Consider the following 19717-nt stretch of genomic DNA (forward strand, 5'->3'; position numbering starts at 1 on the left):
GACCAACTTCACTGGGTGAGTGAGACAAGCTTTCAAGCTCTTCTTCAGGACTAGGAAAGGTACTCAGAGTGTCCCAGCTAAAGGCGGCTTAAAATCATAACTTTTCTAGGTACTAAAAGCCAGATACCAGAGATATTCCAGAAAAGCTCTGTGGCGTCCAAGGAACGTGTCTGCTTTTCTGAAAATTTTTTTGGAAAAGCAGACGCATTTTTTGGCATCCCTGTAAACCTTGTTCTATGAGGAAGAAGGGATGCTCCAAAAGAGGTTTTTCTTCCAACATTTGGTCCTATGTAGATGGACTAAATGTCAGAAAAGCCTCTTTCAGAAGAAAAGTGGAAAAAGATATGCAAATTGCGGTTTGCAATTTGCGTATCTTTTTTCGACTTTTCCCTGCAGTGTAAACATAGCCATAGTCTTAATATAGCCTCTGGATGTAAGGCTTATAAAATCTGTAACCCACTAAGCTGCCTCTTTTGTCCTGTGACTGCAGAGGCGATAATGGGTCACTTCACCTGGATAGGTCTCCCACAATGTCTGATAACTACTTATGCCAAACAAGCTGTTCCACCTGGTATTTACCTGTGTCACGCTGAGTATCTCGCCCAGTATGGAAGAAAAACTCTGTGTAGCTCAAACAGAATGTGGTCCAATAATATATATATTACATCACCCACCACATCTGTCTGTCTTTTTCTGTTGGTTTTGTTTGTTTGGTATTTCATGAGTTCAGTGAGTGTTTTGCCTTAAGAAGGAGCACATTAGCACAGCAGAATACATCCCACTGCCTTTGGTGGGAATCTCTTGCCTATAGTCTGAGACCCAAACCCAGGTTGTCCCCTTTGACAAGATTGCATGCTACTGATAGAGAAACATGCCTGAAGCAAATAGGGTGTGGCCAAGTAAATTGGGTGTGCTCTGATCTGCTCTGGGATGTTTGGAACATTCCCCGATGAACGGACTAATAGGAGGGTGTGTGGGTTGGGAAAGATAACCCAGGGCATATTCCGTGACTATCATCTGCAATTCATACAATAATTCTTTCCCCATTACAGCTACGGTATTACGTGCTGCTCATCACACAACCTTCTAGACAGTGTCTTTAACCCAACCTTCCCATCATGTGAGGTGAACCGTTGGCACTGTGAACAGAGTTTTAGGAGTGTCTTTCAAAAAGGCTGAGACAAGGTGTGTGGTATAACATCTTTTATTGGACCAGCTTCCATTGGTGAGAGAGACAAGCACTTGAGCTTACACAGAGTTCTTCTTCAGCTTGGGGAAATACTCAGGGTATATCCAAACTAGCACTTTGGCCAGTAAAATGTGTTTCTGTGTCACTGACATAGCTACCAACCCGGGGCAATGCATGGGGGGGGGAAGGGGCATGTGACCTCACAAGTGCCATGGGTGGGAGGGGAAAAGGGTTAGAGCTTCTGGGCATCCTGAGGGACTAGTGGGGGTGAGGCCTGGTGCCCACAGCAGGGGTTGGGCCCTCGTGCACACACTGGTAGCAGCAGAGGGAAGGGGAGCAATGCAGCTCTGCTCCCCCTCCTGCCAGCCATATTACTTCAGGGCAGGAAGCGGAGCAACATGGCCCGTAGCTTGGGGTGAGGAGCAGGCTGTGGCCATGTTGCTTCGCTTCCCCAGCCCCCATCACTGCCGGTGAGCATAAAGGAGCCAACTCCTGCTGCTGGCGCCAGAGTGCAGTGTCGCAGGAAGTGGCCTGGGGGAAAAGGTGAAGCGGGGGGGGAGGGGGTGGAGCAAGGGCAGGGAAAAGGTGAGGAAAAGGCAGAGCAAGGGTGTGGAGAGACAGGACCTGGGGTAGAGGGGAGGTTGTCCCAGTCCTCCTTTAGGCTAGAGTGGCACAGGGAGGAGTCATATAGCGGGGGGGGGGGGGGGGGAGCTGTTATGTAGCCAGTGCTCCCTCTTTGTCCTTCCTCACCAGTTGCCCCTGCTACCAACCACCACTCACTGGGGCTGGTTTAATTATGCCCACGGGGCCGTTCTCTCCCATCAGCACAGAGGGGCTGCATACGAGACCTCACAGACAGGGCTGGCGACAGACTTTGCCAAGCCCTTGGCAATGTGGAGGGGGCTCAGGTATGAGCTCCCGGAAACGGTGGAAGGAGCAGCGCTAGGGGCAGTCCGCCCTCAGTCCTACCCAAACCATGCCACACCTTGCACACCCCATCCTCAGTGCCACCCAGGCCGTACTGTGCGGGACTTTGGCAGTGATTTAAAGGGCCCTAGGCTCCAGCCACTGCTACCACTGTAGTAGCCCTGACAGTGGCTCAGAGTCTAGAGCCCTTTTCAATTGCTGTGCTCCAGGGCAATTCTCCCCCTCCCTCCCTCTGCCCTGTCAGTGGCCCTGCTTATAGAGAGGTTTCTAGTGTAGACATAGCCTCAGCATCACAGCTAAATACAGAGTGCAACAGATTATTTAACATAAGAAGTTAATGCATATTTCACAGCATCATTCAAGTGCAAATGACCTGTTAATATCCCTCCTGTCATGGCAGGGAAGGGAATAAAAGTCTGTGGTGGGGGGGCTTAGGGAGGATGTTTAGTGGCTTATATATTGGTGTAATAAGCCATGAATCCAGCATTTCTATTCAGTCCATGATTTTTAGTGTCTAGCAATAATGACTCCAGCCTGTCTTCTCAAGGAGTTGTGCAGGTTCCCTTAGAGGAGGAGGACTAAGAGGTCAGCTATAAAGTGATGGTTTTGTGAAAAGAGTTTACAACCCTGGCAGGATATGGTGCCGCTTTGAGTTGGTCGCCTGGTTGTGTTCTGGTTTGTGGAGAACTTGCTTCTGACAATGAGTTTGGAGAGGCGGGGGTGTGTTTGGAGGCCAAAAGAGGATATTCAGGAAAGATTTCTTTCAGGATGTGGTCCCTATAAAGTATGAGTTCTAATTATTTAACTCATGGATGGAGGGTGGCATCACTTTAAGAGGCTTTTTTCCTCCGATCCTGAAGCTCTTGCTCAACTGAATAAATTCAGTGATTTGAGGACTGGACTCATTATGTGTGTTGGGGATCCAGCCTAAACACAGACATTCAACTCCCCCCTCCTCTTCTCCTCAAGTTACAAGGTGCTGAGTGTCCTTTGAAATCAATGGGTGTTAAGGATAATCAGCACCCAGCAGGATTGGGCTCTTTGATTATAGAAGAGTATCAGTGGGTGGGAGGATGGGAAAGACCTCCTCAGTGTTTGTTTCCATAGGGCTGCCTTTCACCTGCTCATGCCCACTTAGCAGCAGGATCCTCCTCGCTATCCCTAGCGCCCTTGGCTTCATCGTTCAGTTGGAGCAGACAGTATCTTCCTAGTACAGAGGGAAAGAGAGACAAGGATACAAAAGGCCCTGCATGGAAAACACCTAGGCTATGTCTACACTCCTGGCTTCTTGTGCAAGAACATCCTGCGCAAGTGTTCTTGTGCAAGATCTCTTGCGCAAGAAAACATCCACACTGCCATGTGCGAGCTGTGCTTTTGCGCAAGAGCGCCCATGGCAGTGTGGATGCTCTCTTTGCGCAAGAAAGCTCTGATGGTCATTGTAGCCATAGGTCTTTCTTGCGCAAGAAATCCCTGATGAGCGTCCACACTGCCCTCTTGCGCAAGAGCTCCTGCGCAAGAGGGCTTACACCTGTCCAAAAAGAGCATAGCTCTTGCGCAAGGAGCCCCCTCTTACCACGCCATACTGTAAATTTACTTGCGCAAGAGCAGGTGGGCAGTGTGGATGCTCTGCAGATTCTTGCGCAAGAACAGCTGTACTTGCGCAAGAAGCCGCGAGTGTAGACAGAGCCCTAGAAGCTAGAAACAACAAAAAGCTTCACCAAGTGCAACACAAATCACTGTTTGTCTGAACGTTTGTATTGGAAATACCTCCTTTGTTATTTGGGAGTTAGTTGACTATGCCATACGGACAAAAAAAGACCAAAGTAATCCCTGCACAGAGCAAGTTCTTTCTGAAATAATTTGAAAAGGCATTTTCACATAGGTTACCCTGGGGAGCCCTGCATGATGTGCAAATGCACTTGCTCTGGATGCTGTGAACTCCATACTTTAAAAGAGAAACAGAAATAGCCATTTTCAGCTGAGCTGCAGATTTCCAACCCGCTCTGCACCTACATTTAACTGCAGAGACAGCCTCACCTACCAAAGCCCCATTCTGGCACACGTCTGCTACTGAACAGATGTCGTCTGGTAAGTCCCCCTAAGCAGCTCCCTTTTCCAATCAGAATTGTAACTAGAATTATGTCTGGCAGAAAATCACAGCATTTATAAAGGGGACGTCTAGAGGAACGGACTTGCAGGTCAGGAAATTGAGGTCACCAGTCAAGCTGCTGCAGATGCCCCACTTGCTTTTTCAAAAAGCCTGTTGACTTTATTACAGCCAGCCTCCCATACACATAGCATTCATAGGACAAGCCAGAAAGGAAAGCTAGATATTCTTTTGACACTCACTTATTTTTTGACCAGACAAGTCAACCCGTGTGGTACCATCAAATAGGTAACTTTATGGCAAATGTATATCCTAATTAATATAAATTATTAATAAATATTAAATGATCTGGAGAAAGGGGTAAGCACTGAGGTGGTAAAGTTTGCGGATGATACCAAACTGCTTAGGATAGTCAAGACAGAAGTAAACTGTAAGGGTATGTCAACACTACCACCCTAGTTCGAACTAGGGTGGTTAATGTAGGCAACTCAAGTTGCAAATGAAGCCCGGGATTTAAATATCCCGGGCTTCATTTGCATCTTTCCAGACGCTGCCATTTTTAAAGCCCCGGTAGTTTGGACTCCGTGCCCGCGGCTACACGCGGCACGGAGTAGGTAGTTCGGATTAGGCTCTCTAATCCGAACTACCGGTACACCTCGTTCCACGAGGAGTAACGGTAGTTCGGATTAGAGAGCCTAATCTGAACTACCTACTCCGTGCCGCATGTAGCCACGGGCATGGAGTCCGAACTACCGGGGCTTTAAAAATGGCGGCGCCCGGCAAGATGCAAATGAAGGCCAGGATATTTAAATCCCGGGCTTCATTTGCAACTGGGGTTGCCTACATTAACCACCCTATTTCGAACTAGGGTGGTAGTGTAGACATACCCTACGGGACTCCAAAAAGATCTTACCAAACTGAGTGATTGGGCAACAAAATGGCCAATGAAATTTAATGTGGATAAGTGTAAAGTAATGCACATCGGGGAAAAATAACCCCAATTATACGTACAGTATGATGGGGGCTAATTTGGCTATGACAAATCAGGAAAGAGATCTTGGAGTTATCGTGGATAGTTCTCTGAAAACTTTCACAGTGTGCAGCGGCGGTTAAAAAGGCAAATAGGATGCTAGGAATTATTAAGAAAGGGATAGAAAATAAGACCCAGAATATCTTACTGCCCCTCTATAAAACCATGGTACGCCCACATTTTGAATACTGTGTACAGATGTGGTCTCCTCAGCTCAAAAAAGATATTTTGGCCTTGGAAAGGGTTCAGAAAAGGGCAACTAAAACGATTAGGAGTTTGGAACAGGTCCCATATGAAGAGAGGTTAAAGTGACTGGGACTTTTCAATTTAGAAAAGAGGAGACTGAGGGGGGATATGATAGAGGTATATAAAATCATGAGTGGTGTGGAGAGGGCAGATAAAGAAAAGTTATTTATTAGTTCCCATAATAGAAGAACTAGAGGACACCAAATGAAATTAATGGGTAGCAGGTTTAAAACTAATAAAAGAAAGTTCTTCTTCACACAGCATGTAGTCAACCTGTGGAACTACTTGCCAGAGGAGGCTGTGAGGGCTAGGACTATAACAGAGTTTAAAGAGAAGCTAGATAATGTCATGGAGGTTAGGTCCATAAAAGGCTATTAGCCAGGGGATAGAAATGGTGTCCCTGGCTTTTGTTTGTCAGAGGCTGGAGAGGGATGGCAGGAGATAAATCGCTTGATCATTGTCTTTGGTCCACCCTCTCTGGGGCACCTGGTGCTGGCCACTGTCGGCAGACAGGCTACTGGGTGAGATGGACCTTTGGTCTGACCCAGTACGGCCATTCTTATGTTCTTATGTAATTATATTATCATAATTTTACACCCATTTAGTCTTCAAGCTATTTCCTTCGCATGTTTTCCAGTTCTTGCTCTGTGCCTTTCTGGTTCAGACTGCAACCTTTTTGTGGGAGGGACGGTCTATGTTCTGCATCTTGTACAGCACTAAGCGCATTACTGGCAGTGAAAGAAAGGGCCCAATTCCACCACCTGTAACACTGCTCTACAGCCAAAATGCTTCTGAAATAAATGTAGTCAAACTTTACTAATTCTGGGTCACTGAGAATGAAAATGATGCTTAAAATTGTTGATTGGCTCTAGTTTTCAAGATATGCTATTGGGTCAGTATATACGACCCTTGACTTGAGAATGGCGGAGGATAAGTGAGTTATAAAGGGAAGGGATCTCAATTTTAACCAGAAATGACTAAAATACATCTTTGACTGGATCTAGGAATAAATCTATGACTGGGTTTGGACAGTACTTGCTTTTTAGGCAATACAATGAATGATGCAATCTGAAGCTGGTATTGCGTCATACATGGTATAAATTGCATCATGTTATTCCTAGAAGTCATGGATGTTTTGCTGCAAAATGGCAATGTTTTGCCATCAATTCCAGTTGGTCATGCAGTCCATATGAAGGAAACCTATGACAACATGAAACAACTTTTGAGGTGCATAAACTATGACCAACATCAGTGGCAACTTTGTGGCGATATGAAGGTTGTTGCTCTCTTGCTTGGTCTGCAGACTGGATACACAAAGTACTGCTGTTTTCTCTGCAAATGGGATAGTCGTGCAAGAGATTTCCACTACATCAAGATAGATTGGCCACTCCGACAGTCATTGGAGCCTGGGAGGAAAAGTGTTCAGCATTCACAACTTGTTGAACTAAGGAGGATTTTGTTACCACCTTTACACATGAAGCTGGGCCTGATGAAGATCTTTGTCATGGCCATGGACAAAACACAAGCAGCTTTCAAGTACCTCCGTGGAAAATTTCCAAGGTTAAGTGAAGCTAAGATAAAGGAAGGTGTCTTTGTTGGTCCTCAGATTCGTGAACTTCTTCGAGATGATGCATTTGACCATGCACTGTGTGGCAAGGAAAAGACGGCATGGAAAGCCTTCCAGTTAGTGGCAATAAATTTTCTCGGAAACAACAAGGCAGACAGGTTGTTGGTGGAAAACCTCCTCAAAGCATACAAAAGCCTTGGTTGCAACATGTCACTAAAGATACATTTTTTTGCACTCTTATCTAGATTTTTTTCCACTGAACTGCGGAGCAGTGAGCGACGAGCACGGCGAGCGATTTCACCAGGACATTGCAACAATGGAGAAACGCTATCAGGGCAAATGAAGCCCATCAATGCTTGCAGACTATTGCTGGACAGTGACAAGAGATGCTCCATTTAATGAATACAAGAGACAAGCCAAGAAGCGCCGAGTAGACACTGAATAGGACTAAACTATGTACATAATAGTGTTTTGCCTTTTGTTTCATAATAAATTTTATTTATATAACCCTTTTTCTGATTTTTAAAGTGTTACATAAACAAGCCAGGTGAAATATTATCATGTAAAGCAGCCATAAACACATGAAAAGACCTAGGTTTACAATTTATGATTAAAACTCTATTATCTATACAATATACATAGACGTAAAATGTAAAAACTTAAATATCTTGGAAACAGTAACCAATCAGTTGTTTTAATTGTCATAGTTGAATTCAGCACATCAAAATACATAATAAATAGCACATTTTATCTCTGAAGCAGATGACTTCTAAAAAATTGTAGACCAGTGTAATCATTTTGTATAAAGCCACTGAACTCAAGTATGAACATGACAAAATGTGGCAGCATCTTGCCCAACACATAATAATGATAAGAAATCTCAGAATGTTTCTTTTCCTTCTCCCCTCCAATAAGTGTACAAAAGGTCAAAATACATTAAGGCTAAGTCTTCACTAGATGGAAGATCGACGCTGCCACGTTTGATCTTCCGAAGTTTGATTTAGTGAGTCTAGTTAAGACTTGCTGAATTGAACTCAGTGGGTGGCCCTGCCAGCAGCTGGCACTCCTGCTTGTGCAAAGAGTAACGGAAACCAACTGGAGCATTTGCTCCCGTCAGCCTCCTGCTGGGGAAACACGAAACAAGGTATCTCCAACTCCACCTACGTAATTAATTGCATATCTTGATTTGATGTTCCCTATGAGGGTAGACCTGGCTTTGGATTAAATTCTCATTAGAGAGCTCTACAGACATATTGTCTGTTAGGTTAGGCCCCTATTTTCTAGATAATATGGGTAAAATTCTCACTTGGTGTAGATCAGTATATAACACCAGCTGAGGCTTTGACTCCTGTGTTTTACAGGCTTATATTTGAATCCAGATATTAAATGTTGGAAAACTCTGTTGCCTAAATAAAATGTGGATCTGGATAAAATCCTGTATCTACATTTTAATACTCACTTTAATGGTAAGTGTGTAGACCCCTGTATTAAACAAACACCCATATAACAGACAGAGTGGAACTCTTTACATAAAAATGGGAAAAAAACATAAAATTATGCCTTGCCGAGTTAATTTTCTCCCAAATAATCATAAGATGCCTCCCTACCCCGCACTTTAACTCCAAGCTCCATTCATGATAGCCAGGGGACTGCCTGCAATAAATATAACACTATGACAACTAATTGTAATATTAAACGCTGGATCTGCCAGTGATCTGACTAAGATCTATTGTGTTTGGGAACGCTGGCAGAATCTTATGTCCACGTGGAGTCCATTGAAAGCAGTGGAATTCCATTGGCAGTGCAACAGTCTGCCCATGTGGATCTTTTTATTCCTTTTATTCGTTTTGGACCTTGGTGTGCAATGCTGGGCAAAACAATTAAATTCTCTGCAACTCAGTTTACTCATCTATAAAGTGGGAATCAGGATACTTGCCTGACTTTCTAAAGTACTAGGAGCTCCTCAGGTTCTTGGTGAAATTTTCGCCTTCTTAAAGTCAATGGAACTTTTGCCATTAACTTCAGTGGGGCCAGGATTTCACCAGTTTGCAGAATGGGACACACAGCTACTGTAGGCAGCAAAGAGTTAAAATGGTTGCAAAAATCTAAAACATATGGCAATCGAAGTTCATTAGGAAGATGAAATGATGGATTAGTTCTGTGCTGTGTATACGAAAAATCTTAACAATTAAAACAAACACTTTGTACTTTACATCTGAGAATGGCCACCTGCTTTATTTACCTCGATTTAGACTTAGGTTTAAGGTTTTGGAGATACTGTAGATCCTGATTTCTGTGTGTAACACAACATACTTGCTCTTTAAGGAAATAAAGTCTGACGTTTTAAGTCTACAACTGAGTAAGAGGAAGTGGTCCCAGGCTGACAGTTTGTGGTCTGTCAAAGATCCCAGAGTATGGGCTGTCCAGAACTGGAGATTTGAAATATGTCATGGCTTCTTTTTCTCCCAGTCAAAAAGGCTCCTGATTTGTATAGCCCCTAAGCTACTGGAATTTGAGTGACCTCCACAGCCAGGCATGCTGGAGTATGACGTGAACAGTCTTTTTCCATGTAGCAAGGAAGGCTGTTGAGGTGACAAGAGGCTGTCTGTTATCTGCTAATGTTGTGGACTTTAACTGCCAGATCTCTGAGGAGAGTTTGGATTCCCCATAAAAATGTCTGTGGGAAAGAAGCCTCCTAGAAAGGGGCTGTTTTGTTTGCTTTGAACTTTAATGCAAGACTTCCAGTTTGTTTGGGGACTTTGCCACTGGACTTCTGAGGAGAGTTTGGGCTCTCCAGGCACTGACCTGGGGTGGGGCCCTATTGCTTGTTTTTAAAAGAAGTCTGAGGGCATGACTTTCTGTGAATATTATCTTCCTCCCACACCCTATTTTGCAATGGCTTAAGGATAATTAACTCTCCCCAGTGCAACTTTAACTCTTAATTCCCTGGCTCCCGGGTCTGTGCAGAGAGATGGTGTTTTTAACTATAGCATTCTATTTTAGAGGGTTGCCAGGTGTCTGGTTTTGAACCGGACAGTCCGGTATTTGAGCCTTCTGTCCGGGAAACAAATTGAGAAAATACAGGACACACCGGACATACAAATGTCTGGTATTTTCTAATTAAGTAAGTTTTATTATTATCATGAGTATCAGGACGTAGTTGCGTACTGCCTGGCTGGTAGACATGCTCACACTGCATGAGTGTGTCTACCAGCCAGGCAGTATGCAACTACGCAGTAGAGAGGAGGAGGGTGTGGGCGGGGGCAGGGTGGGTTGGAATCTCCGGGGCCGGATTTGCCAGTGCGCCCTGCTGGGACTGTGTGCAGGACAGGCAGCACCCCTGGATCTGCGTGTGCCCAAGCCAGTCCCGCTCCCCGCTAGCTGATTTTCCCCCTCACTCCCCCACCCCCGGTTCCTCTCCCAGCCAGTCCCGTTCCCCCCAACACCCTCCCAGCCAGCCCAGCTCCCCTCCCGGCCGGTGTTTCCTCCCCCACCACCGTTCTGAGATCAAGTGTGTCCGGTATGTTTTTTTAACCATCTGGTAACTATCTATTAAGGTTTTCCCCTAAATAAGTTTAATTACACTGGATGGGGGACCTTTTTTGAGTAAGGGGCTGCTGACCCAAAGAAAAATCAATCAAGGCTGCACACAAGTGAGAAGAAAATATCACACACCCCAAGAGCCAGGGGGAGCCCAAACTAGTAAATTTAAAGCGACTGGGACTTTCCAGTTTAGAAAAGAGGAGACTGAGGGGGGCTAAGATAGAGGTATATAAAATCATGAGTGGTGTGGAGAGGGCAGATAAAGAAAAGTTATTTATGAGGTCCCATAATAGAAGAACTAGAGGACACCAAATGAAATTAATGGGTAGCAGGTTTAGAACTAATAAAAGAAAGTTCTTCTTCACACAGCGTGTAGTCAACCTGTGGAACTCCTTGCCAGAGGAGGCTGTGAAGGCTAGGACTATACTAGAGTTTAAAGACAAGCTAGATAATTTCATGGAGGTTAGGTCCATAAAAGGATATTGGCCCGGGGATAGAAGTGGTGTCCCTGGTCTCTGTTTGTCAGAGGCTGGAGAAGGATGGCAGGAGACAAATCGCTGATCATTGTCTTTGGTCCACTCTCTCTGGGGCACCTGGTGCTGGCCACTGTCGGCAGACAGGATACTGAGCTAGATGGACCTTTGGTCTGATTCAGTACAGCTGTTCTTATGTTCTTCTCCTTACAAGGAGCTGTCACAATGCCTGTCTGTAGGGCATCTCACACATAGGGTTGCCAGATGGTTGAAACAAAAATACCAAACACCTCCCAAAAAAAAAACCACCAGGAAAAAATTCTGTTGAAGGAAAAAAAAAGGGGGGGGGGAGACAAAAGTTGAGGGGAAAAAAAGGACTCCAAGTCTTATTAAGCAAAAAGAAAAAGATATATATATACAGGGCTTGACAAATGGCGGCAAAAGCTGCTCGCCAGCCCCGCACTGCGTATGCACAAGAGCCCATTGCCCATGTACGCGCCGCCGGTAAACGGGGCGCATGGCTGAAATCTACTCACCACAGGCGAGTAGATTCTATAGTTTGTCGAGCCCTGTGTGTGTGTGTGTGTGTGTGTGTGTGTGTGTGTATATAAAACAGCATTAAAACAATATATCCTTTTAACAGTGAGTGCAGGCATAGGAACAGGGGAGTGGTTGAGCACTAAGATCCAGGGGAGTCATTGCTTCCCCTTGGTCTTTTTGCCAACAGCCATTTTGTGCTGGCAGCCTTGCGGAACCAGGCAAGCATGGGGTCTGAGTGTTTGTAGGGTTGCCAGGTGCCTGGTATTTTCACCGCCTGGCCAGGGAAAAAAGTCAGATAATAGTGGACTTCTTAGGTGTTTGGTATTTTCTGAAATTTTTTACTGGACAGGAGACGAAAACACCGGACTGTTCGGGTGAATACTGGACACCTGGCAACCCTACTCACAATGGGGCCCAAAGGAACAGTGAGGCCTCTGGGAACTATTGTAATGCAAGTTACAAACAATGGCATCAGTAATAGTAATAGCAGTCATAGTAAGATAAAGCAATGGTACAGAGGTTACCCTGAATGGCTCCTAAGCTTTGGCCCACAGGGCCTCTCAAACACTGGAAACCCTAATGTTCCTGGACTGGGAGGCAGATCTGGAGACAAATCCCAGGCTAACATGCTGCAACTTTGAGCAAGTCACTTTACCTCTCTGTACCTTTGTGTTTCTTCCCATTCATTGTCTGTTCTGACTGCAAGCTTCTTAGGGCAAGGCCTGTCTCTTAGTATATGACAGTTAACTAATCTGTTTTGTAATAGTGGCTAGGGATTTTAAATGTGAATGGATGGCCCAGTGGTTAGGGCATTAGCTTCTGACTTGGGAGAACTCAGGTCTTTTCTTGAGTGAATCACTGAGCCCCTTTGTGCCTCAGTTTCCCTTTGTTCCATAAGGCTGCCAGCATTGCCCTACTTCACAGGAGTGCTGTGAAGATAATGACATTAAATTATTGTGACATGCTCAGATGCTATGGTGATGGGGGCCATATAGATGCCTAAGATGAATAGACCAGGACTCATGGTGCAAGGTACAGTACAAAAAAAAAAAGCTGGTCCCTGCCCAAAAGCACAATCCAAGTGGCATGTTTATATGTAGAGCCTGGCAAAATGAGGCTCTGGGCCTCAGTAAAACATTGTAGGAACTATTGAAATACAAATAAATAACTGTTTTTCTGACTGAAGGCCATATCCTGGCATCATTACTCAGACCAAGTGGTACCTTACTCACAAGTAGTCCCAATGAAGTCAGGAAGAAGCTAATATTCAGTACAAATAGAGGTGGCAGAAACTAGCCCTACACAACTAGCCAAATGCAGCAGTCCATGCCAAGGTCAGTCCAGCAGCTTAAATAAAAAGCTGGAGAGTGCAGGCCAAGCCATTCTGCAGTTACACTGAGACACACAGACTCAAATCACCACATTTTTGAAACTCTATTAGCACTCTAATAGCTTCGTTTGTTTTGGCTCTGATGTAAAATGAAAACTCTGCTCTGGCTTAAGACTGTGTCTATGAAAATGTATTTTAATGGCCTAATGTAACCTACACATCTACTGGGTGTGGTTTGCTGTCCAATGTACTGGCACTTACACCACTTACAGAGAGAAAGAACAAGTTTGCTCTACAGCCTTAGTTGAGAGGCAGCTGGCTTTTAGCTCAAATGGTAAAGGCTTGTGCACAAAGGTCCTAGGTTTGGGTCCACCTGTTATCATTACACTAAGCTTGGCAAGGAGGAGGAGAAAGTTATGTGTCATTTACAGATGTAAAACATATCAGCTATAATATTATCATTTGCTAAAGATTTTTTTAAGTTGGCTTGTAAAATAAGTGCACTGTAGCCCATTCAAAATATAGGGGAAAAATCTGCCCTTCTTATCCTTAATGAGGACAGCAAAAGAGAAGTGCTTATGACTGAGGCCATGTCTACACTTGGGGACAAAGTCAAACCAAGATACACAACTCCAGCTACATGAATAGCGTAGCTGGAGTCAAAGTACCTTAGTTTGAACTTCCACGGTATCCCCACTGCGGGAAGTCTACAGGGACATGATCATTGGTTGATTTAGTAGACCCGCTAAATCAAAGCCTGGGTGATCGATCTCTTGGTAAGTGGAGACAAGGCCTGAGTCACCCTGCTTCAGTTCCGGTTCAGTGCTATTGGGAGGAAATGTATAGTCTTGTCCCTTAGAGCTCTTGGTATGAAGTATGCACCCACCTGTCTAATGCTTGGTACTGATCATAGTGCATGAGTAGTAGGGGACCAGGATCCAGCACTGGGAGAGAGCTCTACCAGTGCTGTAGGAAAACCACCTCCACAGGGGAGTAGCTAACAGTGCTGAGAGCTTGCCTATACTGGCCCTTTACAGCCCTAAAACTTGCTGCATTCAGTGGGGGAAGGGTGAGTTTTCACACTTGTGAGTGAGAAAGTTTCAGGGTACTAAAATGCCAGTGTAGAAAAGCCGTAAGTGTCGTTTTACTGAGTTCTGAATGTGCTTCTGGGTTCACAACTTCCTTGAGGAGCTAAACTGCTCTGTTCACAAGCTCAAGTGCATTATTTGTGGAGTTTGATACCAGGCTGTTTCCTTGCTCAGCAAAACTCTATGATCACAGATAGACTACAGGCAAATGTTGTAAATATCATATTGAAACCTAGCAATGAAATGACACTGTGGTATTCTCTGCTAGGTGGGACCAAATTTTAATGTTTAAATTTTGTTTAATTATTTTTCCAGTTTACTCCAGAAAGAGAGACTTTTTTGTACAGAGTATTATAAAGCATGGCTCCAACGGGAGAAATTGCATAGAATTGGCATAGCTTACATTTTTAAATTTATATTTTAAAACTAACAGTTAAGCCCTTGCCTAATGAGTTTATCCAGCACAATCTTTTGATCAGTGAGGACTGATTCTAAGACTTATACTTATTCAATCAGGAACTTGAAAGTATACCACGTGACCCTCACATATCAAATCTAGCCCTTACAGCTCACGTTTTATACCAAATACTTATAACCAACATCTTCCAAACAATCAAGCATTCTTCATAGAAACTGTTTTGTGAATAATTTCAAATAACAAATAAACTGGGAAAAAAGCATAGGCTGCCTGTGGACAACTCATGAATAGAAAAAGATGCTGAGTTTGTCTAATAAGTTGTTCTCACAGCTCTTGTAAGTATTATCTGCATTTAAGAGGTTAGAATACTAAACCACAGACACATTTACTTGTTCAAAGATATAGAAGACAGCCCTGGTAGATCTGAGAACGAAATCAAAACCCTCCCATCATCTGCTCTAACAACTACAATCCTTCCCTTTAATTAATTATTCATTATTAAGCACTGGAAGTAACTTGGCAGTAAGAACAGAAGAATGGCTATACAGGGTCCAATCAAAGGTCCATCTTACCCAGTATCCTATCTTCCAGCAGTGGCCATTGCCAAGTGCTTCAGAGGGAATGAACAGAATGGGGCAATTGTCAAGGGATACACCCCTTGTGGTCCAAGTCCAGCTTCTGACAGTCAGAGGTTTAGAGACACCCAAAGCATGGGGTTACATCCCTGACCATCTTGGCTAATAGCTATTAATGGCTCTAACCTCCATAAACTTAACTTATTCTCTTTTGAATCCAGTTATACTTTCAGCCTGCAAAACATCTCCTTGTAATGAGTTCCACATGTTTACTGTGCATTGTGAATACCATTTAGTCCATGAGCAGGCAAATCCAGCCCACTGGCCAAATCCAGCCTGCAAAGCTGCCAGATCTGGACCGCGGCCCAGCAGGAGCCTCAGGGCGTGTCTACACAGCAGGGCTAAACTCGAAATAAGCTACGCAACTTGAGCTATGCTAACTGTGTAGCTTGAGTCAAAATAGCTTATTTCAACTTTTGGTGCAGTCTACACAGCGGTTATTTCAAAATAGAGCACTCCTCCCCCAACTTCCCTTACTTCTCATACAATGAGGCTGTGTCTATACTGGCAAGTTTTTCCGCAAAATCATCTGCTTTTGCGGAAAAACTTGCCAGCTGTCTACACTGGCCGCTTGAATTTCCGGAAAAGCACTGATGATCTCACGTAAAATCATCAGTGCTTTTCCGGAAAAACTATGCTGCTCCCGTTCGGGCAAAAGTCTTTTTCTGAAAGACTTTTGCGCAAAAGGGCCAGTGTAGACAGCACAGTACTGTTTTCTGCAAAAAAGCCCCAATCGTGAAAAAGGCATTCGGGGCTTTTTTGCGGAAAACTGCGTCTAGATTGGCCACGGACGCTTTTCCGCAAAAAGTGCTTTTGCGGAAAAGCATCCTGCCAATCTAGATGCGCTTTTCCGAAAATGCTTTTAACGGAAAACTTCTCCGTTAAAAGCATTTTCGGAAATTCATGCCAGTGTAGACATAGCCTGAGGGTTACAGAAGTTGTAGTAAGAAGCCTGTTATTTCGAATTTATTTTGAAATAACAGGCTTGCAGTGTAGACGCGTACTATGTTTTTTTAAATAACTGGCGTTATTCCGAAATAACGCTGCTGTGTAGATGTAGTCTCAGTCAGGTTCCCTGCCTGCCCACTCCTGCAAGCCAGCTGCAGGAGCCATGTGCTTCTCTGAATGCTGCAAATCCAGAGAGAGAGAGAAAGAGGCTTTGCATGCTGCCCCCACCTCCAGCACAATCTTGCAGCTCCCATCATCCAGGTTCCGGCCAATGGGAGTTGCCTGTTTGCAGGATAAGCAAAACAAAGTATCCCTTCACTCCTCCCCTCGGGCTCACAGCCTTCAGAGAAGCACATGACTCCCACATCCAGCTGTTCTGAGCTGCAAGAAGGAGTGTGGCAGGCAGGAAACATGGCTGAGGAACCTTCTGGGCTGCTGGCCAGGAGCTGCCCAGGTAAGTACCTCCCTGCCAGAGCCTGCCTCTAGCACTCCAGCCCCACAACCTTTTGTCTCCATTTTGCACCCTTTATCCCAATTCCCTGCCATGGACAGGGGGCTGGACTTGATGACCTCCTGAGGTCTCTTCCAGCCCTATGATTCTATGATTCCCTGCCCTCAGTCACAACTCAAATCCCTGCACCCCCTCCTCCAGATCAGAATCCTCTCCTGTACCCATCCCCCCCTCCCAGACCCTGCACCCCTTTCTGCACCCCAGTCTCCTGCTCCAGGTCACAACCTGCTTCTTCATCCAAGCTTCCTCCCAGATTCCACACTCTCTCCTGCACTCTAATCCCTTATTCCAAGATCCCTTCTACACTCAATTTCCATTCCTGACCCCACACGTTCTCCATTAATACCATGGAAAAGTGCAGACCTTGACTGTTTACCAAATTCTTGGAGCGGTCCCGCCATCAAAAATTATTGCTCACCTTGATCTAGTCCTAGTAATGTATTACTGTTTAATTTATCAATTTGTTTCAAAACCTCCTTTATTGTCACCTCAATCTGGGCAGTTCTTCAGATTTGTCATCGAAAAAGAGTGGCTCGGGTATGGAAATCCTTTCATCCTCCACGGTGAAGACCGTTTAGCTTTTCTACAACAACCTTGTCTTCCTTGAGTGCTCCTTTAGTGCCTCAACTCCACAGGCCTCACTGAGGTTTAGCAGATTTCCTGCATCTGAGGGGGCTTAAAAACAAATTTGCTGTTACTTTTTGTTTCTTTTGCAAGTTGCTCTTCAAATTCTTTTTTGACTTGCATAATTATATTTTTACATTTGACCTGCCAGAATTCATACTCCATACTACTTTCCATAGTAGTATCTGACTTCTAATTTTTGAAGGATGTCACGTTGGCTCAGACCATCTCTTTTATGCTGTTGTTTAGCGTTGGTGGTATTATTTTGGTCTTTTCCCTGTTTGTACATTTCAAAAGCAGAGGCGCAGCCGTCCGGACCCGCGTGAGCAGGGACTGCTTCAGTCCCTGCTTGCAGGGTTCCTCCTTGTGCCTTTCCCTTTGAAATGTACAAGAGCCATGGATGGCTCTTGTACATTTCAAAGGCAGAGGTGCAGCGAGATAGCGAACACTCCCCTTATCAACTAATCAAAAGTTAACATCCCTAATCACTACTTCATCAACTTGCATGTTTTCCTCTTCTCTAGGATATAGAGTATCTCCTTTAATAAATCCTCCCCAAAGAAAGTGATTGTTCAAACTGTGTGTGCCTCCACACCTGTCAGTTCACACTGAGAAAGTTAAGCTCATTGCACTAAAAGACATCTCACTGCCATCTTTTCATTTGTTTAGGCCTTGAGTTAATATTATATTTTGGCACTGATGTAAGTTGGCACGAAGTGATGGAGCAACTGCAGAAGGTCTTCATGAATGACTAGAAGTCAACGCTTGTTTGGTTTATGTTGCTTTTTGCAGCATGTCCCATTAGTGAACAGGCTGCAGAATGTACAATGCCCAAGCATGTTTCAGCAAATGTAGCATTTTTCAGTCAGTGAGAAGTTACATCGGTCAATTACTCTGTCCTTGAAGCACTTTGACTCCTACCATCCACTTCCCCTCGCCTTCTTATCTTAAGCTACCACCCTCTTTTCAAGCTTCTCTATCTCAGCAGAGTGTTTATAGCACTAGCGTTCTCTTTTCTCTCCCCTCACTGAACAGTATCCCTGCCTGTTTCCCATCTGGGTTGATCTAGGCATGCTTGGAGACCTCTGCCACTCTGTGTGCCAATAACAGCCTCCTTTCTGCAGTGAAAGCTCTTCCTCCCCCTTCACAGTGCTTGATTTCAGTACTGTTCTCAGTACTATTGGACCCTCCAGGACCACTCTAAAGCTGGTTCCCTTATGTCTTGGCTTGTACTATGCCAGTGCAGCTTCTTTCTTTACCTAGCAAACTCGTGACTTTATTTTGAATCCACAACGTTGCCTCTGCATGCCACTGCCTCAGCTCCACCTCTCCCGAAATCCTCCATCTTCCCACCCTCCATACTAGGATTCCCTCAGCTGCATCACTGCACTCTCCACTAGACTGTTTTCCAGACTCCAGTGTTTGCACGATGCTTCCAGATGCCTCTCACATAGACACAGCCCAAAGACCCCAGTCCTTGAACAACTCCAATGGACAAAATTCAAACCTCTTTTTGTTTTAAGTTCCCCCCATAGATGTGTTCCAGATTACTCCATGGATCCTCTCTTTCTCTCCTCCCAGTCCCACTTCCTCTGCTAAGCTCAAACCTGCCTCCTTTATCTCCCCATGTAGATGCACCACCGTAAGTGTCGGAACCTCCTTTGCAACTCTGTCATCTGGAACAGCGGTTCCCAACCACCAGTCCACAAACTGGCACCAAGCCGTGAACCACTGGCTGCCGGGCCATGGTGGCTGCTGGAGCTAAAGCTGGCTGCTATGCGGCGGCTCTGGGGGCTGGGATACATATTTGGTGGACCGGTAACATTATATTCTCATATTAGCATATTCCGTGTTTGCATAATTAATATGCAATTATGCAAATAAAATGTTACCGGTCCGTCAGAAGTTTATGAATGGGTTTGCCAAAAAAAGGTTGGGAACCACTAATCTGGGAGAACCCTTTCTCCACTTCCTTGATCCTCAGTTTTCAGGGAGCCATCATTCCCTCCTTGCGTAATTGTCCTTGATTTTTCAGCCAGTAAATCTTGTTCTTGTACTGTGGAACTACAGTGCTTAATACTATACAGTGTTTTGCGGTATTATTCCCAATTTATACTGCAGGAATAACTTCACTGAAGTCAAGAGAGTTGCTCCAATCTGATGCAAAATCAGTGTGAGAAAAGAAACCGTCCTGTAGTTTATACTACAAACACAAAATGAAGGTGTGTTCCATTAGGTTATTGCCATTGTGATGAATTCTGACCCATGTGTGTCATGTGATAGCCTTGTTAAATGAGCTTGAACAGTAACATTTTATTGCCAGCCTCTTATAAGCATTTAAGGAGCAAAGTGCCAACAATAAACTGCAGTCAGACACTAGAATTTTCATTACTGTTTACAAACTTTCCATATGAAAGGCATTGTCGTTGCTGAAACCTGGAGTCAAACTGGCTAATCATTTGTAAGGTTGTTTACTTTGTCCCAGGCTTATCTTTAAGATATGAACCAGTTTCATAACCTCATCTTATAATGTATAAGTAA

At 44.5% G+C, this 19717-nt stretch overlaps 1 protein-coding gene and 1 long non-coding RNA gene across 4 annotated transcripts in view; one reads left to right on the top strand and one right to left on the bottom strand.

Moving 5' to 3' along the window:
• The window catches only part of NDRG1 (N-myc downstream regulated 1), a 142542-nt gene that overhangs the window by 34015 nt on the left and 88810 nt on the right, over positions 1 to 19717 (top strand). The window lies entirely within an intron of this gene.
• The window catches only part of LOC112545873 (uncharacterized), a 39173-nt gene continuing 26251 nt past the window's right edge, over positions 6796 to 19717 (bottom strand). For both annotated transcript variants that reach the window (XR_012901205.2, XR_003089439.3), the window contains one exon: positions 6796 to 17227. This is a non-coding gene — a long non-coding RNA (uncharacterized LOC112545873). The remainder of the gene's footprint in view (positions 17228 to 19717) is intronic.

The sequence above is a fragment of the Pelodiscus sinensis genome, chromosome 2 (assembly GCF_052426305.1).
Source record: "Pelodiscus sinensis isolate ZL-2025 chromosome 2, ASM5242630v1, whole genome shotgun sequence".
NCBI lineage: Eukaryota > Metazoa > Chordata > Testudines > Trionychidae > Pelodiscus > Pelodiscus sinensis.